Consider the following 27,676-nt stretch of genomic DNA (forward strand, 5'->3'; position numbering starts at 1 on the left):
GACTAAATGCTCCCTCCTTGTGTTTTAGACGTGAACCTCTCACCCTCCCACATACAGACTCGCTATAGCCTCACACTTATAGCTGCCTGCTTAGTAATATCCGCTCTTGTCTAGTGATGACATCATCTGATTATCTAATGACCCTGCCCCTCTCCCCACCCCTATATGGATAGCAGACAGTCAATCTGGCCTCGTATTGATCACATGCCACAAATTGATCACTAGCTCTCCCAGGACCTCATGTCCTACATAAAGTGGAAGCCAGTGAAAGGACTTGGTCTCATGTCCTACATAAAGTGGAAGCCAGTGAAAGGACTTGGTCTCATGTTCTACATAAAGTGGAAGCCAGTGAAAGACTTGGTCTCATGTCCTACATAAAGTGGAAGCCAGTGAAAGGACGTGGTCTCATGTTCTACATAAAGTGGAAGCCAGTGAAAGGACTTGGTCTCATGTCCTACATAAAGTGGAAGCCAGTGAAAGGACTTGGTCTCATGTTCTACATAAAGTGGAAGCCAGTGAAAGGACTTGGTCTCATGTTCTACATAAAGTGGAAGCCAGTGAAATTACTTGGTCTCATGTCCTATAATATTGGAAGCCAGTGAAAGGACTTGGTCTCATGTCCTTCATAAAGTGGAAGCCAGTGAAAGGACTTGGTCTTATTTTGGTCTCACACTACATCCAGTGTTTACTCTAGGCACGTGTTGACATGAAAATGTCCTTGGCCAAGAATACCTTTTTCAGTCAATCTAAATCACAGTGATTATTAAAATAAATTGACACTTTCCACATTCTTATTCATTGATTTATTTTAATCACTCCCAGTGATTTTCAAATGTACCCCCTCCACCATGAGGCCGGCATCAGGTTCAGGAGAAGCTATGAAAGCCCCCCCCCCTTACTATACAAAATAAATGGTGCATTTTATATAGGCCTAGCTGCACTTTTATGATCCAAAGCGCTTTTCAATTGGTTCCTCAAATTTTTACACATTCACACAGCGGTGGCGACCATGCAAGGTGCCAACCTGTTCATTGGTTAGGGGTTAAGTGTCTTGCTCAAGGACACTTCGACACGCTGCCCGAGAGAAGCTGGAATCGAACTGGAAACCTCCGGATTACCAGACGACTGCTCTACCTCTTGAGCCACTGTCGCCCCACATTATACACACACATAAGCAACACATAAAGAACTAATGAAGACAGGACTGGACTGTATGTGTTGATGTCTGTTATTTAGCTTAAGTCCCCAGTAATCACAGTGGTGATGGTAATAACTATTTGTGTCAGTGTGAAAACCATTATTATTATTATTTTTTGTACTGAGATGTAATGAAACTGGTTACCGTCTTGTCCCAAGTTCGTACAAAGGCTTGTTTCCCCAGTGGACTCTTGTTGTTATGCCGTCTGGCTGATCTTGACTTAAAACCCTAAGTCTGATTAAATGCAATTTGCCAGGTCAAGACTTCTCATAGACAGACTGGCATTAGTAGTTCATGGAATGAGCATCTCCTGAACCATCTTATTTGACATGTCTATGGATGGCCAAAAAGAAATGAGCAGCCTTCTCCAAAACTGGACCGTGGATCTTCCCACGAATCTCACTGCTGCTCCCTTCTGTTTGTGTTTGTTTAATCAAGTGGAAAATTGTAGAATGTCTTTCTCCTTTCATTGAACTTTGTAATGAAATCAGTGATCGTGGCAGAATAAGATCCTTGGCCTACATGTTTGTTCCAATTCCTTGGGTTCCACTGAGATTTTCTTTTATAGAGGGGGAAGGGTTTTGCCCGTTGAGATTAAGCTCAGCATTTCTTTCAGACGTTTTGTACGGGTGTAATGATATGCTCAGTGCACGACTACTCCATACGAATATACACAGTACTGTGGGCTTCATGATTCAGTGTCCCTAACATAATTTTTCATTAAACAAGTCTAGGCTAGCTTAGATCCCTTCCTTAATATATGAGAGGATAAATAGATGATTGTTATGACCGTCAAGATAGTACATCATATCCAATTCGGACAAAGACAACATCTATTTTCCAGCTCCATCTTTACATATTGTGACCTTTTTCGTATCAAGATATATTATTTTGAGACAATATACTGTGTTACCAACTTACCACTACACATATAGGCATACTACTAATAGCCTACTGAATAGATAAAGAATGAGTGAGACTGTGGTGGGTGAACCTCTGCCCCTCTAGGCGGGTCCGGGGGCATGACCCCCCCCCCCGTAACCTTTTTTTGGTACATTTTAAAGTTAAATGCATGAATCTGGTGCATTTTGAGAGCAAAATAAAGAGAATAGATCGATGATGAACTTTGTGCTAAAAACACAAAATCGACTAGAGCAGTGCTTCCCAATCCTCTCCTCGAAGCACCCCAGCAGTTCAATGTATTTGTTAAATTCCACCACCAGCACAACTGATTCAACTTAACTAGCCCTTTATTAGTTGAATCAGGTGTGCTGGTGGTGGAATTTAACAAATACATGGAACGGCTGGGGTGCCTCGAGGAGAGGTTTGGGAACCACTGGACTAGAGCATTCATTTGAGCCATCAAAGAAATTAAACAAAAGTGTTGAACTGGTTTATTTTTTAGAAAATAAAAAAATATACTGCCAATACTACTGATACATCCCTATTGGCAAACTTTATATTTAAAAAAATATTTACATTTTCATAAAAAAAAAAGAAGTGTATAATAATAAAAAAAATTGGTTCATTATAAAACTGTGGCGGGACCAATTAGACTGTGGCTGGCCGCCACAGTCTAGGTAATTGATGGGAAACACTGGAGTAACGTTATGCTGTGGAACGTCAAGGTTATCAGAACTGATCAGTCTATGGTGCAACAGTTCACCATAAGCTACCCAAGACATCTGCTTAAAAGTTCAACTTGTTTATTTTGGAAGCGCCAACATAAAAATGATAACCACATCGCACATCCTGATTACAGCAACAACAAAACATTTAAAGAAACTTTTGTAATTTCCTCCAAATATCACAGCTATATTTAAAGATCTGTCCTTTTACAGGATAGTTGTGGTTGTAATTGTCATTGACAATAATGATCACAGACTAGAGAAGATTTTGTACCATTTCACAGAATAGACCTGTACATATTGATGCCAGATTGATCCTGTGGAACACTGTACTGGAGTCATCTTACACTGAATTGGGTAAATCCTCATTGATTACCCTTGGGCTTCATTGATTACCCTTGTGTTTCCGATTTCATTATCAGCTGTTATTATTAGCTGATGACAAATAACACAAGTTCAGACCTATCCAATAGACTGCTGCCTTTTAAGAAATTCAAATGGGATTACCACAACAACAGCATCTGCTGCTGTACTTCGAAATTAGTTTGGCTGGTGATATTGCCGATTTGAGCATGACTGGAATCATTGTCTCCATTGAACAGTGATTTTTAGTGGCTGTAGGCCACTTTTTGCGACCCTCCAAAACTGCACAAACAACCCCTCTTCTGTCTCCTTCTCTCCTCTGCCCATAAATTTAAATCGACTGCGCTCTTGTAGTCGTTAACTTTATGTGATCTCTCTGGATGTGTGAATGAGTGTCTCTAACGGACAGGGCGAGGATGGAGGGGGGTAGGTCGTGGAGGAGGGAAGGGGGGGGGCGGGGGCGGATGACCTCTCATACCGAGTTAAAAAAGCATAGGTAATGAAAGTAGGCAGATGAGACACAGCTGATAACCCAGCCAGCCTATCTGCGTGTGTGTGTGTGCATGTATGCAGGCAAATTAAAGTTCCATATTGCACATTAATGTCCTGCATGTACATTTGTTAATCTGACTAATGCACGGAAATGCCATGTGCTGCCGTCAGATTAAGATGATCGGCTTATCCTGTTGCAGGCATGCCTTTAGAAACATGCTACTTTCACTTAACGAAGTTGCCATACTAACACAGTCGCCTGTCCCGCTCTGTCTGAGGACACATTAGTCTAAAAAAAAGAAGCCACCAGTCATAGCAGAGCAGTCATGCCTTTAAGGCCTACAGAGATGCCTCCTTTCACTTCATTATGAAGTAACACGAGTAATCCTTGTGTTTAGCTTCACCGTACGGCAGCTCCAATGAACATGGTGCATATCTGGAACTCATGCAGGAGAACTAATTGCCTGTGTGGCCCTTTCTATTCACTCACAACCTTATTTACAGCAAGCTCATTATATGACGGGGGCCTGAAAGGCCTCTTGTTCGGATTCATCATCGCGGGTTGCGTTTGCATAACCGTTGTCGCGTCTGAGAGGCGATAGCATATTGTTAGTCCAGGAAGGAAGCAATTAGGATATCATCATCCTTGTGCCAAGTGGGCAAAGAGGGCAAAGGCTTTCGGACGGGACGCTTTGGAGTTATATTTCAGTCTCCTTTTATCCTCGAGTTGAGAGAAAGGAAAGACTAAAGCAGTAGTTTTTGGTGTGTAATTACAGGCAGGACTGTGGCCAATGGAACACTGTCCACGCTAGTTTTAAGAGCGAAGGCTTAACAATCCCAAAAATGGTGGCACTGTTGGTTTGGTTGACGTCGTGTAATTTCCCAGCTGAAGGTCTCCCATCTGTTTGGGAAAGATTTGTGTTCCAGACTCACTGGAGAGAGAGAGAATAGAGAGTTGGCAGGGAAAAAAAGAGTGTTATGGAGTTCTGGTGTCCATTGTCCACTGTTGTGTGCCAGAATTTGCCAACATGCTAATTCAAGGGCATAGGCTCATACTGATCGGAGTGCTTTGTTGTTTTCAGGACCACCGTCTTTTTGAAGTCCTGTTTTTCTCACAGTGTCTCTCTTGTGACTATTTTAGTTGCTTTGAAGAGTACCACGTTTCCCCTTTGTTGTTGACGGACAACAAAGTTTCCCTGCCTCCCATGTGGTATGGCGGTCATATTTTCTTTTCCGTGTTCGTCTGACCTGATTTATGTTGAGGTGGCCACACACTCATCCCTATAAAAAAAAAAAAAGGCCCTTGTTTATTTGGAGCAACAGGCATGTTGGAGAGGCTCTTAATACAATGGGTGTGATGTCACCCCCCAGCGTGTGTGTGTGAGGGGGACAATCGACCGTCTGTTTTGGCCGGTGACCCGCCGATTTTGCCAAGGGTGAGCAAACACGCCATGTCACTGGTTGAGTCACTGTATTCTCTTATAATGGGCTGCCTGGCTGAAATGGGCACAGTCTTAATTCACGGCCACAAAAGGGAGCAATTAAAGCTTAAATGCATCCGGATTCAAATCAGCCCCTTAAAGTGAGAGTGCGTGTCTAGCTTTTTGTTTTGTTAGTGACCTCACATAAGGTTTCTTCCATGGGCTTGGCAGCAATGTGGCTTACATCATTATCACGTTCTACCTGTCTAATAATTAGGGCTGACCTTCGATTTTTTTTTGGAATTCGAAGCTTCGGGGCCGAGATTCGATTTTAATTCGAAGCTTCGAGATAAAAAATAAATATTTGATTTTTTATTTTATTTAATTTTTTATAAAAAAAAAATTATGTTGTGGGACTTGTACAGCACTTTGTTCAACTTTGTCAGTGCTGTAAAGTTTAAACCTTTTTAAATCTTAGACAAACAAAACACTTTGCTTTTATGAAATATTGTAAGCATTTGAGGCTTTATAAAAGCAGCACAATGAACACAAATCTGTCAGTGCCGAGTCCGACCTCATCTTAAATAACAAACAGCATTGCTTGTTGTAGTTAACAAAGAGTGGCAGAGTTGATTTTGCAAAAAAAAGCATATATATATTTCTTTTTTAATAATCGCATTTTATTTTCATATTCGAATCCCATGCCCATCGAACGAAGCTTCGAAGTATTTAAGACAGCCCTAATGGTTAAGAAGGCAAAACCCTATGGAGAGAGAAGGAAAAAGGGAACATTGTTGGAGTGCTGCTGACCACAACAGAAAATGCAGTAGTGTGAAGGAAGACCGTCGCACACTTGTAGCCTTGATGCAAAAATAATTTATTTAAGTAGTAGCCAGCGTTTTGACATGATGGTCCTCTTCAGTGCATTAGGAGGAAGATTAGGGAGAAGGCAAAAGCCAAACACGTTCTCGCATCATTAGATCCCAGACGAAGTTGAACTCTGGCTGCTCCTATAGCTCGCTGATAAGCTTGTCTGTGGCCTGTTTACTTAACCTGATGAACCATTGTGTGCCACCAGTCAGTCGTACTCCTTCATCTGGAATAGGAATCTGGAATAGGAAGCCCAATGAGGGGAACAAACAAGATACTAAAAGGCTGCAATCCTTCCTGTTCCCCATCGGCATAATGACTAACATTGTAGAAGTATTATTCAATACAATCGGTCTTCAGCTTTCCATTTGTCTTCATGTAGATAAGCTCTAGGCCTAGCAGTCATAGCCTGGGCCATTGATCAATGGAGACATTTTCTGTGAGTGAGGGCTGAGTTTAGCTCACCTGAGGGAATCATCACACATAGCAAGACTGAACACATCCAGGCCAGGGAGGGTTGGGATCAGCTGGCAGAAAGCTATAGGGTTTCCTGTAGTTTACAACCATCTCTATAGCAATAAGAAAATGCTTGGACAGCAGATGCGCAGGCCTGTGAGCCTCAAGGCAGAATGTAATAGTTTACTTCACTCTCTCTTTCTCACAACCCTGAGGGATGTTTGGGGAAGTTCCAGGTTTGACCGAGCCTTGGCCACGTTAAGGCAGCATTCCTAGACGGTGACCATCAATTGGAACTCCTGAAGTGAATGATACAACTGAACTTATAATAAAGAACCAAAAAGAAAAAATAGCAAACTCACTCTGGAAACTAAACTGAAACTAAACTGAGTTGAAAACAAAAATCGATATCGAAATAAAAAATTTAAAAAAACTATAGAAAAATGCAAAACTATAATAACCCAGCTTGCAACTCCTGTGGTGAAGTGGATAATATTGGAGAACACCTGGAGAAGCACATAAGCACAACATCAATAGAATTCACCAGAATAGTCAGGGTTTCATTTAACCGGTGATGTGTATTTTTAACCCATTCCCTTTTTTGGTCCGGTTAATACAACCCATGAAATAATCATGGAGAGATACCATCAAATAGCCCACAGTGTTTTTTAACTACCCCATTTTACAATGCAGTTGTCTAAACCATAATGCTCTCCTAACCGTTCTCAAGTTGTGGCTTTGAATGTCTGCTCGTTACAAAGAGGCTGCTTCATGTCGTGCCAGTGCTCTCTTCTCCGTGGCAGCTGTTTGCCTGCTTGATTTAAAGGTGACTTTTGTGCCTTGCTTTGCCTGCCATATTCAGCTTTGTTGTTGCCTCTGACAATAGCTGCCTTGTGCTCGTCATGGAGGCCTCACCTGCATAGCATGCATTAAGACGACATGGTTTAGGCTCAGTTGGTGTATGGGAAGAAGCTTTAGTCCCTTGCTAAGCTCATCAGGAGCCCTTTTCCAAACGATGGGCCTTTTCTAACCATTTGTGTTGCGGTATTTGTAATTCATGACAGGATTTGACAGGGGGAAAGCCAGGAAGACATACTGCCTGTGAATGTTCTAATCGCTTGTCGTCTTCCTTCAGGTTTGGACAGATTCTCATGGGGCTCGTGAAAGAGTGATTCCTGGAACCTTGGAATGTCAGGAAAAGAGAAGTAGAATTCCACAGGTAAGAAGAATCCGAATGACGTTCTGTGTTAGCCGGTGTGTATATAAGTAACACGATGCAGGGCAAAATAATTTAGCAGCTCTTTGCCCACAGTGTTTTGTTTTCATATTATGAACATCATAACTCGATTTTAAAGTTTATTTTGGTCTCGGCACCAGTTGTATGCCAAGAGATACCTAGTCGTGTCCAGGGAGTAATCATTTCAGCTTTCGAGATACTTCCTCCAATTCATCCGAATTATACAACAGCTCGACAACAGTCTTCTCCCCCAGCAGTGACAAAGTCCACTTCCCCCAAACCGCATCCCAGTGCATTCAGCAGCTATTTAAAGTGTCAACGGCTGGTCCCAATTACTTCTCCCCACACGCCAGACCAGAAGCTCTGGCCACGCTGCGGACGTGGGAGCCCTCCCTACAGTAGCTTTTTATCTGTTTGTTTTCATATTTCCCTTCGCTTGGTCAGCCCTCCTCCCTGGCCTCCTCCTTGTGCTCTGGCCCTTTTGGGCTCAGCCAAGGATTGTTGTTTTCTTCTCCTGCTGACCTTGGTTACGCAAACGACTGCCTGATCCCCCTTCCTTGGATTCTGCTCCCTGTCCAAGTTAGCATTCTGCTCCCATCCTCTGTGCGATCCCACAAAGCCCAGTGTTTTGATTACATCGTGAAATTGGATCCAGTAGTATTTCTTTTAACCCCCAGGCTGGGGTGGTTGGGGCTGTAGTTGGATGTATAGGTGGGGGACGGACGGGGGTGGTGGCGCATAGGGGGGTCGGCAGTTGGAGGGGAGAGAGGAAGCACCGAAGCAGTTGTGGTTGGTTGTACCCTGAGGGTTGGGGCAAGTGAGTTGTTTTGCACCTCCTTCTAACCTCTCCTCCTCATGCCCTGCACAGCCAGGCAGCCGTCTCAAATACACAGTAAACCACCATTATGTCACATGTCATTCTCCCATTTGTCAAAGCCTAGACCCCATTGTTCAACTTTGCCTGACGTTGACGCAACATATACACCTGAGCCTGCGTTTAACTATGTCTTCTCATTCTCAAGGAATTCCCAAACCAAGCTTATGAGCCTTTGGGTATCTTTTATATCTGATTTGTTAGTCCTTGTTTTGATTTTGAGAAAATGGTAATTCAATGCTCTCTCTCTACAGTCTATAATCACAGTCGGACAGTAGGTGCGCTTCCCCACCTCCAAAAGTAGCATTAAGCTACAACAACACTGCCAGTAACTAATGTAACGTAATACACACGTGTAATATGTTATTTATCAGTTTGTGATTTGATCTTGTAAAATGCTACCACTAAATGTATCTATTTATGGAAACCTGTGTGTAACACTCAACCTTCTGTAGCCAGCCAGGTGTGCTGTGCCTTCCACCAGACCCGGACTCTCACTCTTCTGTTCTTATCCGCAATGATGCAGAAACTTAGAAACACTGAGCTAATATACAACAGTCATTTGTGGCACTTTAGTGCCGGGGATTCTGGCAGGTTATCACCGAGTCACCTCATGTCCACATGGCTCGGCGCACTCGGTTGAATGAGCACTCGGCCTGTGATTTGAGTCCTTATTTAAACACTACTTCACTCGCATAAACCCCGCTGGCCTGGTGGGGTATGCGCCTCTGGAGACTCTGGACACAGTTGTTGGCTGCTTTTTTCTTTTATCAGGTGAGTGGTGTTCTGGTTGTATGTGTTGCACGCACACGCACACAGTTGTGTTGTTTGGGTTTATCTTGAGGACTTTTCACATCCAGTAGCTCTCGGTGGCACTGCCCAACACATCATTCAGTGCCCTGCCTCGCAGTGTTTACCCAGCTGCTCATCACGCACGCACGCACAAACACAACACACGCCGTGCGTGCACGTGCATGCACACAACACACATAGACACTCTTTTTCCTCTCTAAACACATCACACCCCATTTGCTCCTGCAGACCCAATGCTTTCCTGTCTTGACCTTTGTGATGCACGCACGCACACACACACACACACACACACGCACACACATAGTTTGTTTTGAGTCAGGTTTGTCAGAGTTGGTATTAGCCTGTTGCTCTTGGTGAATCAGTGGACCAGCCAAGCCCACCACATTGTTCTCCCTGTCAGACAGAAACCATACTGTAACAATCATGACACACACACACACACACACACACGCATACACACACACACACACACACACACGCACGCGCGCGCACGCATACACATTGTAAATTCACTCAGATGTTCAGAGACCTGAACTATATGCAGCTCAACTGACAACCTGACGGACTACAACATGATTAAAGACCTGATCCATGATCCAAACATCAAATGGGTGGCCCTACCAACCAAAATAAGACATTTTGAATGGAGACATATATTCATTCTCTTATTGTTTGACTGAGATCTTGATACAGGGACTAACAGACAATACACATACAGATGGCACATACAGTTTTGTTGGCATTAGTAATGTTTGTCAACATTGGAGTCAAACAGACCTATATTTAGATTTATGTCTTTCAGAATAAATGTGAAGTATTTATATGGTTAAGCAGACGGCACAGTAACATACAGTATCGTATAAGTATAGGGAACGAAAAGAAACATGTCTTCCTCATAGAAGTGTTGACCAATGATGGTAGATACTGAATACCCTCTAACTGGCCCTCCAGCCATCTGATCCCACCAACAAACACACACAGCAGACCGGAGATGAGCAGCCAAGCATTAGATTACAGGGAAATGATCAACCACGGTAGATGGGAAACTCGGCATGGGAGCAAGGTGTGTGAGAGAGAGAGAGAGAGAGAGAGAGAGAGAGAGAGAGAGAGAGAGAGAGAGAGAGAGAGAGAGAGAGAGAGTGAATGTGTGTGTCTGCCCGCTTAATTGTGATACACCTGGCCTACCACAGACAGTGTCTCATACCAAATGCAAACAGACCGTGTAATGGTGTCATTTAAAAGCTAAGAAAGGATTGAACATAAAGCAAAGTTAGATCCTTCAGGAATTAGCCGCCACTTTGCACACTTGGCACAAGATAGATTGCCATACTTAAAAACATAAGAGGTGAAGATTGGATTGCGTCTGGACCCTTAAAACCAATTGTCTTTCCCTCTGATTTGATGTAGGGGAACGATAAGCGAAGCACGGAGGGCCTCGCTTACGGTTCTCCATGTATGGCTTCACCCGGACATTCATTTATTATGGTATGATGTTCAACTGCGTGCCAGGACAGGTCCCGTAATGGCAGCTATGCACTGTTTCTGGTAGGCTGCTCACACTGACCCGAGGCGTGGAGGCACTGCAAACGTAGCCTAAAGGGATGGAAGGAATGTTATTGGAATACCAAGGCAATCTGTCATTTTTGCAAATAGGCAAACTAGTATATATGTACGTGTACACACACACACACACACACACACACACACACACACACACACACACACACACACACACACACACAGACAGATACCACACGCGTAGGTACCTACACATAAACCTTCCTTTTCAATCTTTCTCTTCCGCCCACTCTCACTCTCACTCTCTCCACTTCCTGGTCAAGAACGACAGCCAAGGTAAACTCTCCTTATATTTGAACTACATCAAACTGTGCGCATGGCGGGGCTCTGGGGGTGAGGGGGACTGCATATTATGCAGCCTCTAAGCGTATCAGACATCTTAACTAACATTAGGGGGTTTCATAAGGAATCCTGAGCGATACTAAATAAACCCGCTTAAATGAGCCTGTGCTGGGTCCACACAGACTGGCTGAGGTCATTGTCTCCAACTTGTGAGACATTACTAAATATGGTCAGTCACTCAGGAAGGTTTCAAGTTGAGTGATTAGATCTTGCCACTTCTATGTTATTTTTCAAAACAAGATCTACAGTTCTCAAAAGCTAGATTGTTCACTTCCAGATATTTTCCATTCATTTAGGTTGTTCAGAATAGGAATCCACAGATACTGGTATCGGTACTAACAGGGGATCTATATGATAATTTCCCCAATGTTTTGAGAAAGTGTCCCCACATTCTGCATGTTTAGATTCGATTAAAATGTATCATTATACAGCACAAGTACAGTACAACTAAAAAAAGGTTTGGCATCTAACCAGAGTGCAAATGTAATATACTATATTACCGTCCCGTTGATGTTGACGGGGGCATACACGCTGGCTCTAGTCTTTCTGAAGTCCACGATGAGCTCCTTGTTTAAATACGTATGTTGGAGTGTCCCCACATTCTGCATGTTTAAATACGTATGTTGAAGTGTCCATATGACAATGGCAAAATCCTTGTGTGGAGAAAGAAAAGGCAGTGAATATCTCAGTTTTGTATTTATACTATAGGTGGACTGTTTAATGGGATTGGCCACATAGTCACACAGACCTTCACCTCCTCAAAACGGCCACAAAAGAGCAGATCACTACAAGGCCAGGTCCCTGCAGGGTTGCACTGCTTCGTAAAATGGTTCTGAATCGTTACTCTGGTGGCCGATACTTAGGTTTAGGACTTAGAATTGGTATTGGCTCAGTGGTTAGCACTGCTGCCTCACAGCAAGAAGGTCCTGGGTTCGAACCCCAGCAAGGGCGCTTTTCTGTGGAGTTTGCATGTTCTCCCTGTGTTCGCATGGGTTTCCTCCATGTACTCTGGTTTTGTATTGATCAATCTTGAATTCACATTGCTTTTCTGTCCATTTGGAGCAAATTGCAAAGTATCTTCCAGTATTTTATTCCTCATGGGATGGGGTTAGGCTAAGTATTTCCTACTGGAACGGGCTGCAGTGCTACTAAGGCCTGTGGTTCTCTCCCTCCATTTTAGTTAAATGAATGGCAGCCTTATTACAGTCCCAGTGGAAATAAATACATTTTCAGGTGTTTGTGTGACCGGGCAGGGTGTGGTGTGGCACACACGCACACGCACACGCACACGCACACGCACACACACACACACTGCTTCTCTGCTGTCTGTTCAGATGCTGAAGTTGGTAGTTCCTGACCTATGGTGTGTGTGTTTTAACCCTTTCACTACCACACTACAGTTCAAGCTTAACTCTTTACTAACCTTCTGTAGTGTGGTAGTGCAAGGGTTAACCCTTTGTCGTGTGGCAGTGAAAGGGTTAACCTTCTGTATTGTCGCAGGGAAAGGGTTAACCGTTTGGTAGTGTGGCAGTGAAAGGGTTAATCTTTGCCATTTATCTTTGCCATTTACCATGTTGGTAAATGGTCTCACTCAGACCATCCAGCACCGAGACGCTGTGTCATCTTCTTGAAGAGAAACACCCTTGTTTTTGTAAAGGTGGTATCTCTTCACACTGTTCTCCCAACATGACCCTAACACTGCCATCTGACGACAACCTCTCAGTCTCGTCCAATCTGCCCTGACCTTAGTGACCAACCGGCAACCACGCAGTCAAGTCCAGCTTGCTACAAGTGACATGCATGTGAGAATGACTTGTTGTCGCAAACACTTCAGCTCTTAGGAGAGAAACTGACCTGTATTTTCTCTCAAGTAGCTGCAAGAGAGCCTGGTGGTTAGAGGGACTGGCCTCCAATAACCGAAAGGTCATGGGTTTGACTCCCACGCCCACCCCTGCCAAAAGTGTTCTCAAGGAAGACACTGAACCCCTAGTTGCTCCAAATGGCTGATCCTGCACTCTGACCCCTCTGATGAAATGCCAACATGTATGCGTGTTTCAAAAGGGAAGTTCATTTCTAATGGCTCTGCGTGGAATATGGCAATAGTGGCGATTCAAATTCCAAAAAGTAGATGGTTGGATGTGATCATAGCATGTAATTTAACTTTTATGGGATGTACTCTGTATCAGCATTGAATCGCGCACCATTCCCCTGTGTGTGTTTGTGTGTGTGTCTGTTTGTGCATAGCAAAGGATGTGGTCGTTTCATAAAATTGCTTCTGATCATAAAAGCCTTTCCCTTAGGGACCATAACAGCATGTGGCAGACCGTTTGTGTCCTCGGAGCTACTGATGGAGAGGCTACAGTTCCAAACAGCACCACCATGTTTTAGTTTTTCAAACAGACTGCACTAGAGGTTACAACAAACAACATGCACGTGAACACACACACTAAGGGGCGCCACAGTGAGGACATGTCCACACCAGTTAATAAGCTCACGACAACACCGGTGTTACATCAGACATTTTACAAGGGAATGGGATGTGTGTTGTGTTTAATTCACATTTTGTAGTTGCATGTAAAAAAAAACTCACTACTGGGTGCTTACATAGGATTACATCATCATGTCAATAATCCTATATCCAGACTTATTTATATGAATGGTATTGTCTCTTCTTTGAGGTGTTGTCAGGTTCATCTCTGTCTATTGTGTTGCTGACTCTAATTTGCTGAAATGATACAAATTAGTACTACTGAGTGTAGTGCTAATTAGATGTATGTACACTGCAGAGTTGTATTATATAAATAGAGACATTATGACTACTACTGGCCAGCAGCGTAACTAGTAAGTAGGGATGGGTACCGTTCACATTTGAACCGATACAGTACCGGTACCTGTGAATGGATACCGGTACCCAACCGTACCTTTTTTCGGTACTTTAGTCTCTAAAAATGTAATCTACCTACCTCAGTTGTGAAGAAAAAAATCCAAACTTCAAATAACCACACTTTCGACCGTTTTAGGTTGCCATTGCCCCGACTGCTTTGTTGTAGAATCAAGTAAAATCCTAGGTAATCGTATATTGTGCGTGTGAACGTTGACATGAAGGAAAAAATTGTAAAAAAAAAGGATTTTTTTTTTTTTTTTTTTATAACTATCTCATGTGAATCGATACTCTGTATTACCGACGTGTTTCGGTAAGTACCAAGTACCGAATTCTGTACCCATCCCTACTAGTAAGAGTAGGATATGTACAGATTAGGGCTGGGCGATAAAACGATAATGATAATTATTGCGATATATTTTAATAATCGACAATAATCGATAAAAGAAATTATATAAATTCTTTTATAATAAATGTAGTGATTTTTTTTGTGACCTGCAACAGGGCAGCTTTAAAACCAGAGACGGTCGACAAACTTGTCTTGCTTGCCTGCAACTTAAAGTAATGGCTTTGCTTGTCCAAATGACAATACTGACCAAATTGAGATATATTTTTCTCTTGTCCATTTATTTACTTTGCTTTCTAATTAAATACATTTTGAAACCGTCTGTACACAGTAGGGCTGACCCCTATTAGTCGACTAATCGGTCGAAAGGAGCCGTAGTCGACTGGCCAACCTCTTAGTCAAATATATTTATATATATTTTTTTTAATATTTATAATTATTAAAAAAATAAAAATTATCATTCTTTCCAAAAGAAAAGAGGGGGCGCTATCGCGATAATGCAGTGTGCCCTGTGGCTGAACGGATCAGTCTTTTTTTTTTTTTTTGCTTTCAATGGAGATTTCAGTTAGCAGGATTCTAGATGTGCAGCATGTAGCTTGGATTACATTTTGCATCGCAGATTTCACCATGCAATAAGGGGATTTATCATCAGCCAATGGACATATCGATCGATAACGGGGAAATGCTCGGGGGGATCCCACCGGACCACGGTAAGATCTTTTTCACGTAAAGTACATCCCGATCGGGCCTTGTTTTGATAGCCATCCAGGCGTTCGGCCTATGAGGCTAATGAGGCTAACACGGTTATTGGTAATCAATAATCAGAAACGACGTCCCCCGCCCCCCCCCCCCCCCCCCCTTTCATGCATACATGCGTGAGGATCGTGCCGATCATATGCAGTTTGAGTTTTTATTTTTTTTATTGATCTTTTCCCCCCTCCTTTTTTCCTCCGATTTTCTGCCATCCCAATGTTAGTCGTTATGCCAATTCCCAATCCCCTTCCTGGTCGCTGCACACTTACCCCCCACAGTCGGTCTGGGAGAGTGGAGGCTATCGCGTGCTTCCTCCGACACACGTCTAGCCAATCAACCGCTTCTTTTCACCTGGCAGCGCGGACTCTCACTGAGAGGGTGTAACGTGTGGAAGGATCACACTACCCCCCTTAGATCCTATCCGCGCTGAGCAGGCGCCCCGACCGAACTGTAGGAGTCGCTGTTTACAACGACCTGGACCCACCCCTCCAGCTTTCCCCCCCTCTAATACTGCCAATTGTATTAGTGTGAACGGCCAGCCAAGCTGGTGACAACGCCGGAGCTGTGAGCTGGATTCGCCTCCGGTGTTTGGTGACGAACGCAATCTCCGCTACGCCACCTGACCGCCCTTGCAGTTTGAGTTTTAACTGGAGCGTATCTATAACCGAAATGCCATTGGATTTAACGTTATTAGCTATTAGCCCATTATCTCGCACTATAAAATGAGAACGTATGTAAGGGATAATGTATAGCTACGAGGTCATTGTCGCAAAATAATTGACCGACACGTAGTTTAAAATACCGAGCCGCTTCGGCGAGGTGTTTTAAACGTCAGTGAAGGTCAATTATTTTGCGACAATGACAGAGTAAAGCTATACATTATCCCGCTTATTACATGGCTAACTTACTAACAATATACCTAATTCATTTGACAAATCGCAGTTGTTCTGTGGCTCTGTCAGCCCAAATAAAGTGATTATTATTATCGCGGGCAGCCTCTGTTCTGGCTCCGCTGTGTTCTGGCTCCGCTCGTCGCTCCGCTCGTCGCTCCGCTCGTCGCTCCGCCCCCTGTCATCGCCGGTAGCAGAACACCGGCAGTGTCTAATTGCACTGAAACAGTGTGTGTCAGTGGGCTTGATTGCGAACAGCTGCGCACAGCGGTCATTATTGAAAAAACAGCGGTCATTATTGAAAAATAATGACCGCTGTCGGGGGGCTATTGACCAATCACAAGCAAGCATTTCGGCAAATGTGAAAACGCCATGTAATAATGATGAATATTTTTTTTCTTTAAGCCATTTTGAAGGGACGGTTTATGGTCTCAATTCAGAATGAGAATGGACAGATAGCAATACTATAAAGTATAGATTTAGCTCTACAAACAGCCCCACGTCTGTTTACATTTCACTGTCCTCTTGAGATTAATTAGACTCATCCCAGTGGCCGCGAAAGTGTTAAATAATAATAAAAAATATAAACTTTTTTTATACTAATAAAAATATAGATAATTATCGATATCGAACGATATGAAAAATGTTATCGTGATATATCGTGATACAATTTTTGGCCATATCGCCCAGCCCTAGTACAGATATAGATAATGTAAAGGACTATTGTGCAGGTAAGTACAGACGGGTGAGGATAGGTATATATGTGGTGGGAATACATATATATATATGGTATACAGTATTATAGTACATGCTATCATACAGAGCTAAGGGTTGTGTGCAGGTTTACAAGCAAGTATATAGAGGGGTTATATGCAGGTATATTCAGACAAATATGGGTATATATGCGGTAATATAAATATAATATATTTATATTACCGCATATATATACCCATATTTGTCTGAATATACCTGCATATAACTCCTATAAATTATATATATATATAAATTATAATTATAAATGTATATATGCAGTATATACAGCAATGTTGTACATGCTATCATACACAGTATATGGATTGGGTACACAGTGAAGCAGTAGGTATATAAGTTGAGTTGAGAGAGTGATGAGAAATTGTAGTTGAAATGTAGATAACCTTGCAAGTAAACTGTGACAGAAGGTTGGCTTTTTGTACAAAAACCTATTTCCCTATGCTTAGTAGAAGGAGGGTTGTTGAAGTCTGTTTTGGATTTTGGAGACGTAGTTTCTTCCACCCTAGTTTCTTGATCTTCCATCCTACATCACTTCATTACTGGCCTGGAATTCTGGAGTCTAATAATAATAACAACTTAGTTTTATATAGCACCTTTCATAAGACCCAAGATCGCTTTAAATGGGGGAAAAAACAAACAAAAGTAACAAATATAGTGGACAGACACAACATACAAGGTGGGAAATTAGGGGTTAAAGGCCAAGTTGAAGAGGTGGGTTTTGAGGAGTTTTTTGAATGAGTCCAGAGTCTGGACCTTTATATCTGCTCGGCTCACACTTAAGGTCCCCAGAGTTGGCACTGAATTAAGAGAATCTGCTTTTAGCTTCTGTGCCCCCAACACATGGAATATTTTGCAACACTTGTATTATAGCCAACCATTTGACCTCAGTCTATCATTGTTTTAATAAATTAGATTGGCTTTCTCTTTGTGTATTCATTATGTGCTGTACTTCTCAACGTCATTGTAAATGAGAGCTTGTTCTCAATGATCTTTCAAGATTGAATGAATGAATATGCTTAGCAAAAACATTGTTTACAGTAAAAACAATTGACAGTAGTAAGTAACGTAAGTAAGTAAGTAAGATACATTTGACATTAGGCTAAATGGGGAAGCATCAGCAATACAGTACAACCACTGAACAAACACTCAGTGCACTGCAGACATATGATTGAGATGGTTTCCTTCAGTACGTACTTTGTGTAGACATGCACACATATGCACAAAGCTCAGTCTTAATCTCTCTCAGAAACATCTTCTCCGTTGAAGAAACAAAGCTATTGTGCTTTTGTGTTCATTTTCCGTCTTGCTCTTATTTCTACATGACCGTACTTGAAATGGTCCAAGGAGCCTGTCTGTGATGTAATCACGGACCTAATCGGTCCACTTATCTCCGTACGCTCTCTCTGTGAAACAAGGTGACTTTCCTGAAGCGAGGGAGCATGGAGGGGGCGGGGGGCGGGGGGCACTCATAACAAGCAGGCCAAAGTAATCAAATCATGTCGTTCGGTCAACTCTCTACATTTTCGTCTTAGGAGCGTCATGAGCCATGCCTGAACTTAATGTGACCGCCAGACCCTGGCGCTGAGAAATGAGAGGGAGGTGGAAAACGGAGATGGAGAGACGGAGGATGAGCAGCGATCTTCTCCTTCTTTCAAAGTCACTTCCATCTGTTCATCCTTTGCTTCTCGCCGGGCAGAGAAGGGTCCAGAATCCTAATTTTCATTTGACCGTCTGCTCCAGCCTTTTCATGCTCTCGGAATCAGAATCGGTATCGGAATCAAAAACGAAACAATAAAATTGTGTAAAGATTAGATGATTGGAAAGAAATTGCATTAATTTACAATACAATAATCACAATGTAGGTGTGGTGGATGCAAAGTGGCAGTAGAATCAGTGATAAAGTAGCTCTGGCTACTTTAACAAACATTGCGTGGGTGTAGTGTGTTCAAAACAGTAGCAGAGACTGCAATGAAACAGCACTGTGTTACTCCAGTCACAGGCCACTAGTCGGCCGCTAGTGTTATTTGTTCACCAGTCTGACTGCCTGGGGGGAAAGAACTTTCTCCTTCAATGATATACATTTTCCAAAATTCTAATGGCCTCCACCGCCATGCTGAATTCTGCAAAGAAACCGCTTAGAAAGCGGTATTAAGACACCGGAAGGGTTAAGTGTTTTTTACATGGTGGTGATCTCCCTTTGATGTCGAGGAGGTGAAAATCCTGTGCTGTCAAAGTGGTTTGACTCTGAATGGGTAAAAAAGAAAAAGGAAGAATCATCCTCCTCTTTCCCAGGTTTTCCTTTCATGTTTTGGCCGCTGCTTCAAAGAAAAAATTAGAAAACAAGCTTATTTGGACTGGAGGCTTGGTGGGTGAAAATAGTTTTTTTGCCTCGTTGGGCTTTTTGAGTTTTTTATGCTTGTGTTAGCGCTGGAGCTAACCCCCAACCCACCAACATCTCAAAAGCAACATGAACAAAAGCACCCCCCATTGAGCACAGAAAAATCTTCAGACTTTAACATTTACATTTAATCAGCTGATGATTTTTTGTGTACAAGAGCGTACACCTCTGGTGGTTAAGGGTATGTGGTATTGTTTGTCTAGTAGTGCCGAATATGAGTGCTTTTTTCCTTTGCAAGTGAACCTATGGAGTAAATTACTCATTTAGCATCTGCTGCTTCTCAAAAGGGAACATTTCTTAGATCAAAAGAATATATTAATATTCATAACATTGTTTAAATCAACTTTCAGGTCACATTTTTACTGAACCATGCAGTAGAACATTAAAACACAAGACTGCTGCATAAAACGAGACATGATTTGATTCTAAGGCTTTGATCCTAATTGGGCATTTCTCCCTCAAATGGGCTGTATTGGGGTCTGTTTTGTTATTCTAATATAGCAAAATACAAGAATATGCCAAGTGGTGCTGTCGCACTGTGGTCCTGATTATCTGTTTGTTGACCGTTGGTGGGTTTGTGTTCATCTGCCCTGTCTTATCAAATCATCTGTGTGCTTTGCAAGTTTTCGGCAGATACTCTAAATATTTGTCTGAAATGTGACCTATATTGGTCACATTCAACTAGTGCAGTGCCTGTTTGGAGCGTGCGCCAGTTTGGAGCGTGTGCCCGTTCGGAACGGCCAATTGCTTGGCTCCCAGTATTGCTGCTTGTAGCGTTATCGTCGGGGGGTCGTGCCGGACTGTTTCGGAGCATGTGGTTGTCGGGGGGTCGTGCCTGACTGTTTCCGAGCATGTGGTTGTCGGGGGGTCGTACCTAATAATAATAATAATAATAATAATAATAATAGATTCTATTTGTAATGCGCTTTACAGTTGCGGGGCAAATCTCAAAGCGCTACAGTTAAAAGAACTTAAAAACTAGCGAGAATAAAGGAAAGAAAGAATATAAAAATAGGCAAGACTAAAACATAGAATAACATAGAGAAACATAGAATAAATAAAACTGATCAAAGAAATTGGTAAAAGAACATAAAATGTGTGGAGCAAAACATTTGATAAAAAGTCAACAGAAGGCTCTACTAAAAAGGTGAGTTTTGAGGCCTTTCTTAAAAGCATCCACAGTCTGTGGTGCTCTCAGGTAGTCAGGGAGAGCATTCCACAGACTGGGAGCGGAAGAGCAAAAAGCCTGATCTCCCATAGTGCAGAGATTTGTCCTTGTGCGCTGGAGGAGGTTTGCCTGGCCAGAGCGGAGATGTCGGGAGGAGGAGTGAGGGGTGATGAGTTCTTTGAGGTATAGGGGGGCGTGTCCATAGAGGCATTTGTGGGTGAGCAGGGAGACTTTGAACTCAATTCTGAGTGAGACAGGGAGCCAGTGAAGGGACTTGAGGATGGGAGTGATGTGGTGGTATTTCCGCACTCTCATCAGGATCCTAGCAGCGCTGTTTTGGATACATTGTAGCCTTTGGATGTTCTTGCTAGGGATCCCGATGAGGAGTGCGTTGCAGTAATCCAGCCTGGAGGAAACAAAGGCGTGGATGAGCTTTTCGGCATCTGACAGAGTGAGTGAGTGAGGGGCGTAGTTTGGCGATGTTCCTAAGGTGTAGTGATGCACCGATGTGAAAATTGTGGCCGATACCGATAACCGATATTAATATTGCTGTTCTGGCCGATACCGATATTTACCGATGTCGATATCTCTGTATAGAAAACACTTTTTTATGATAATCAAATAAAGAGCTATTTTCCAAAACGCATAATTTTTTTACTTTTGTAACTTATTTTCAGAAATGACTGATTTTTGAAACTATTTAAGGCCAAAACATGTAAAAAGAAAAAAAAAGATAAAAAAAAAAAAAAAAAAAAAAAAAAAATTAATATCGGATATCGGCCCCATCTTGATATCGGACCGATACCGATGTGTAAAAAAAACGGCCATATCGGCCGATATTATATCGGCGGCCGATATATCGTGCATCACTACTAAGGTGGTAGAAAGAGTTTTTGTATAGTTGATTTATGTGCGCCTCAAAGGTCAGGTGAGGGTACATTTTTACCCCTAGGTTGGTGATTGTTGGTGACAGGGTGATGTTTTGGCCGGAAAAGGTGATGGTGGTGATGGTGGATGAGCGAACCTGGTGTGGGGTGCCAATAATAATGGCTTCAGTTTTAGAACTGTTTTAACTGTAAGAAGTTGTGCTTCATCCACACCTTGGTCTCCTCAAGGCAGGTGGTCAGAGTGGAAGATGGCAGAACTGTGGATGGGGTAGGGTTTATTTTTAGGTAGAGTTGGGTGTCATCAGTGTAGCAGTGGAATGATATTCCATGCCGGCTGATGACGGAGCCAAGGGGGAGCATGTAGAGCATTTGGTTGTTGGGGGGTCGTGCCTGACTGTTTCGGAGCATTTGGTTGTCGGGGGGTCGTGCCTGACTGTTTCGGAGCATGTGGTTGTCGGGGGGTCGTGCCTGACTGTTTCCGAGCATGTGGTTATCGGGGGGGGGGGGTCGTGCCTGACTGTTTCCGAGCATGTGGTTATCGGGGGGGTCGTGCCTGACTGTTTCGGAGCATGTGGTTGTTTGGAACGCGTGCCCATTTGGAGCGGGCCGATTGCTTGGCCCCGTGTTGCCTGGAATGCTGTGGAGAACCGCACATCCGATCAACTTCACACTCGACACTGCACTCCCATGGGTTCTCAGCAATACACCCACCGAGTGTGAAGTTGACCGGATGAATGGTTCTCGAGATACACAAAGGACGGACAGACATGCATGCAGACGGAGATTCCTTCCTTTATTGTTAGATGCTTTGATGTTTGAAATGGTCCATTCCACTCTTTCTTTGATTGGATTTCCACCCCAAGGGTAGTCAGTCAGTCAATTCAGGTTATTCCTTTCCACACCCTTTTTGTTCCCCTCCTCCACCTTGTCTTCTTCTCACTTTCTCATTAAGCACTCTCCTTCTCCCTCCCCCTCTCCATCCATCCTAGACAGAGGCAAGGCAGCACACAGATAGGCGCGGGTAGAAACGCAGAAGGACACAGATTGACAGAAAGCGAAATGAGACGAGAGAGATGAAGAGATGCAATTCTGGAAAGAAAAGAGATGGAGATGGATGGAGAAGGCTCCTGTGATGAAGTGATGAGAGTGGAGGAGAATAATGGATTGAAGGAGACAATGGGTAGACTGAGCGAGGCTGTGTGGGTGCAGCCTCTGGAGGGTTCAAGCATAACGGATGGCACCCAGAGGTACAGTTAAACACATGAGACTGATCAATAATGTACACTGGACCCCAGGTGGCTGGACTGACCCCCTCCTAACACACACACACACACGCACACACCTACACACCTACACACACACACACACGTGTAATAAAGACAGAAAAACTCACTCACACAGAAATGCATGCCCCAGGCCAGGGACAATGAGACCCCCCCCCCCACACACACACACACAAACCCTTACTCTGCTACACACGCTCACACACATCTCCATTACTAGTCTCCTGGGGGCTGACAAATTGGGACCTGTCCCTACTGTTCCTCTCCCTGTGCACTGCATCTGGAGAAAGCCGTCTCCAATTAGGGCTCATAGTGAAGCCCCAGCCAGGAGGAAGTCGGGCCTCAGCGTTTCACAGACCTCGCAACTCCCAAGCTTTGACGGTTTCCCCCGTTCTTATTGGAATAACATTACTGTCGGGCAAAGACGTACATCTCCAAAAGAGTCGACCCTTATTAATGAATTTCGGATAAAACGAACAAATTTTTTGGATTGACTCCCATGTATTTTTGACAGAATCATATAGAATCACGTTACCAGAACTGGAGCTATGGGTCGTAAGAGCCTATGAAACCAATTGTAAGAATTCTGAAATATATAGTCTGAAATCTGGAAATAAGGTGTTTTCACAAGATAAGAGGCTTTTGTTTGTTTGTTTTTTATTTCTTTAGATAGGAGGTTTTTATCCGATAGTATATGGCTTCCAATTATGAGAGTGTGTGGGGGAAGCTGTGGCGAGCTGCTCTGCTCTTCAGCCGAGGAGTGTCTCTCAAGGGTAAACCGAGATAATAGGGGAGTTGTGAAAGTCACTTCAAGGGAGTTGGGCTGATATGTTTCCTTAAAAGGCGCTGATTAGCAAGGCAGAGTGGTTTTGGCGCGGGCCTTGATGTGCGTTCATTTTCCAGATATTTTTTTTATTGTATCGGAGGAGCTCAGAGAACGAGGCAAACCGGAGAGGCCGGACTGCTCCGAAGAAGAATTAATTAAGACATTAGGGAATTGGAGGGGCAAGGGGCGAGAGTGTGTCTGCGCCTTTGTGTGTGTGTTTGCGCATGCAAGATTCTATGTCATTGTGTACGTGCATGTCTGCTTGTGTATGCGTGCGTGCAAGCTTATGTACGTTTTGTAATTACGGGTCTCTGTTGTGTAGCCTGCTGTCAGCTTGTGCATCTGTTACCTGGCAGATCCAAGGGGCTGGCGGTCACCAGAGTCTTTATCCTGGTACATCGCCAGCACAGCCAATATCAGTCTCCAATAAACCACCAGGCAAAACACAAGCATTTCTAAAATAACCATACTGAAGATTCAAACTCCAATCAACAACACGTCTTAACACGCTTGACATGAGTACACTTTTCAGAAATTAAAAAGGGGACTGCCACCCATTTTAGGAATTCACATAATGTTATTCCTGTTGCCAAAGGACATCTATCTAAACATTAGATTCAAGTAGAAACGCGAAAATTGCTTAGACTAAAAGTTGCAAAAGCTTCCACGCACCACACCAGCGATGCTGAAGCAGCAGCTCTCGAAGATAAGAGAACGTTTCATAACACCAGCCACTCCAATGTGAAAAAAAAGACTGCCTCAACATAACAACTTCCAAAGTGGAGGGAAGATGATTTTCTTCCATGATGACGGGCTGTAGCAGCGGACCGGTGGTATATTAGGTCTCTACATTTTGTGTACCATCCATCAGTGTGATGAATGGTGCTGGAGCCAATAGCAGTCTACTTTAAAGCCTATGTCTGCCTCAGTAGCAAGCAGGGGAGGAGGACAGAGTAATGACTAGTATTTAGCCTGCTGTCAGCCCCTGCCTTGATAACAGTGTGTGGGATAGAGCGACAGGGAAATAAGGCTGTCAATCCGTCATCAAACCTCTGCCTCCCAGCACACGCACATACGCATGCAAACTAAAATAGGCCGGGGCTAATTAAGGGCTGGGGGGGGGGGGTTATAGGTGCAGTCCAAATATTTTCATATGGGATACAAGAGGGAAGCCAAATAAACAGTTGGTCGTTGCAGCGTCAATTAGAGCTGCAAAATCAAAACTGCAATGCATTATTTCCAGGAGGTTCATGGTGCTCTTCCTCGTTGGTTTTGCAGATGGGTTGTACAGCTTCAAAGGTTCCTCCCACCTCATTTTCTACGAGGCGACGTACTGTATATCTTTCACTGGGATTCAACACATGGATCGGTCCATTAAAGCCGCAATCCACACGAGCACCTTGTTCCAGTGGCCGACGCCAAGTCAGCAAAGTCGTGTTGAATGAAAACTGACCCTCTGCTCAGAATAGAAAAAAATTAAAAAATTAAACATTTCCCCAAATACAATGAATGTACAGGATTCTGTCTCGGGGACGATGGAGCAGAGAAATAGGAACAATTTAAGTTACACACTTTGACAGAAAAAATACAATGTTGTTGTTTTATTATTGATATTGAAAATATGTCGTCAAATAAAGAGATATAAGAGGTAGAAACACAGGGTTAGGCCAACGATTCCCATTTCCATGTTCACATAGTGTTTCACGCAGTGGCAGACCAGACAAGATGGAGTTGAGCAGTGGGGAAGGACTGTACTGGCAACACAAGAGACACGTTTAATGTGTTTATTCTATCAGTTTGGGAAATCTATTTGTGGTGGATCTGACTGATATTGTGGTGGCCTGCCATAAATCCACCTATGTAAGGGAAATACTGGCTCATCTACCGTAGTCAGCGGATATCTGTAGAGGAGATTACACAGTTATTGAATTGGTCTGTATTATCGTGTATAGGACACAATCACGTGTGTGGAAATGTGACGGCCTGACAGGTAGGTCCTAAAGAAATACATGCTGTGACTAGTCAGCGGGTTTACTGATGGCTGATGAGATTTACAGAGTAGCATGCGAGAGAGCATCTGTAGATATTTTTTTACCAAGTCAGAGCAGGTGTACACGTATATGTATCGAAAGATAACAAGAACAGGACCTCACAATACACTCACAATTGGGACTACACGGCCAACAATACAGAGTAGACTATTCAGGCCATGCTCTTACACATTTTAGTACAAGTTCAAGTCAACGCACATCAGTAAGTATTTCTACGATTTTTATCTTTTTCGTTTTCATTTCCGTTCATTTAAAATAAGGTTTCCGTAAAAACGAAATCGTCTCGAGAAATAAGTGCGTGCCACAAATGTACAAAATAAATGTCTTTCCTGTTTTAGACGTCGCTCTTTTATTTTGAAACCCCCCGACCGGAAGTGTTGTTGTGTCGTCCGGTTCTGTGCTTTTGAGCTAGTTTCCAAAGGAGTGGAGAGAGAGACCGCGGCTCAAACTACCTGTGTTGTATTAAAGTAATTGATTGATGTTTAACTTGTCCCTGTGTCCAGTCCTTTCGACTAGCAAACGTTGTCTGTATTTAATGTTACCTCAGGATACCACTGTCTGTTGTATTTAGTTGGTTAGCTACTTAGCTAGTGTTGATGGCATTGAATAGCATCAACACTAGCTGGCTGGCTCAGCTCAACACCAGCCATAGGAATACTATTTACTAAATGATGGAGGCTTTTTAATCGTCAAGGTAAGAGGATTTGTCATGATCAACTGAAGGCGTATGCTATGGAACAGTGTGCTTGGCTACTACTTGGGTTTTCAGAAAAAGGCCAGCTATGTGACGCTAATCTCTAGCTAGTATCGTGTATTGCATCACAGTAGCCTCCCGGTGTTTAATAAACACTTCTAGCCAGGACATATCTGGACATATAAGAGTTCAAGTTTCTTTATTAGTTGTCATACAAAAATACAGAATACTTTTATATAAAATGCTTCTTTCTGTTTTGCTCCAGAGATTGTGCTAGATAAAAATAGATAAGTATAAAATAAGTATAAGTATAAAATAGAAGTCAAGTACGTAGACAAGTGTTTAATATACATATATACAATATACAATGCAGAGTAGAAAAGTAATTGAGTTACAATACAATATACAGTACAATGCAGAAATGGGATGAGGTACAATTTACAGTAAGATGTAATGAGGTATGAGTTGTAGACGTATATATGTATCATGTTTATTTTTTGTTGGCTGGGCTTGCGGATTAAGGGAGATGTCAATCTGTTGTCGACGCAGTACAGGCGCAGTACATTTAGCTGTAAAAGCCCGATCAAGCTCAATAGCTTCTGTAACACGAACGCAACTACTCTGTATGATGCCATTGTTGTTGTGATGTGGGAGTTTGCACATGCGGGTTAAGGGAGAGGTGGGCTATCGCGTCAATGGTTCAGGAAAATACTTGTATCGCTTGTAAAGACGCAAGGGGAGTGTCTTCAGATTTGTGCACTCTGGGAGCTGGTTTCAGAAAATAGCGTATTCAGGCTCCAAGAACGCAGTTCCGTGTGGATGAAAGGTGCATACGATCAAATACTTTGACTGATACGACCGAAATTGGTTTAGTCTGGACATGGCCTAACTTCTGTTTACTCGCAGGCAGCATTCTGGTGTTATTTTTCCCATAACAAAGTAATTTTGATTTCCCTTCACCGGTAAAAAGTTGCACATTGAAGAGGCGACATCATCTACGAGCTTGATATCCATTCATTGCTAGGATCATAAGTCTTTTGAGCGCCTTGTGCTTACACACCTCAAAACAATCACGGGCCCTCTCCTGGACCCCCTGCAGTTCACCTACAGAGCCAACAGGTCTGTAGACGATGCTGTCAACATGGCACTCCACTTCATCCTCCAGCAGGAACCTACGCCAGGATCCTGTTTGTGGATTTCAGCTCTGCCTTCAACACTATAGATATATATCACTAGATGACTCACCCACGCTGCTGGCCAACGGAGACCGACGTTGCCAGATGGCGGCCATCTTGCATGGGTGGAGCACGCCCACTCGTAACATGCATGTCTATGGTGCATGTACTATTGAAATAACCATAGCTTGCAAAATGTTCAACCGTTTGATTTGTTAAAAACATTAGAGATGTAGTTATCATACTGCATACTTATAATGGACTTTGAAGAAATTATAATA

At 43.1% G+C, this 27,676-nt stretch overlaps 1 protein-coding gene across 1 annotated transcript in view; it reads left to right on the forward strand.

The window, feature by feature from the left end:
• Positions 1-27,676, forward strand: part of plxnb1b (plexin b1b) — a 209,140-nt gene that overhangs the window by 43,824 nt on the left and 137,640 nt on the right. The window contains exon 2 of the mRNA XM_084317760.1: positions 7,564-7,647. The gene's annotated coding sequence lies outside the window, so the exon portion shown is untranslated. The remainder of the gene's footprint in view (positions 1-7,563; positions 7,648-27,676) is intronic.

This window comes from Notolepis coatsorum (genome assembly GCF_963971535.1).
Source record: "Notolepis coatsorum genome assembly, chromosome: 6".
Classification (NCBI taxonomy): Eukaryota; Metazoa; Chordata; class Actinopteri; order Aulopiformes; family Paralepididae; genus Notolepis; species Notolepis coatsorum.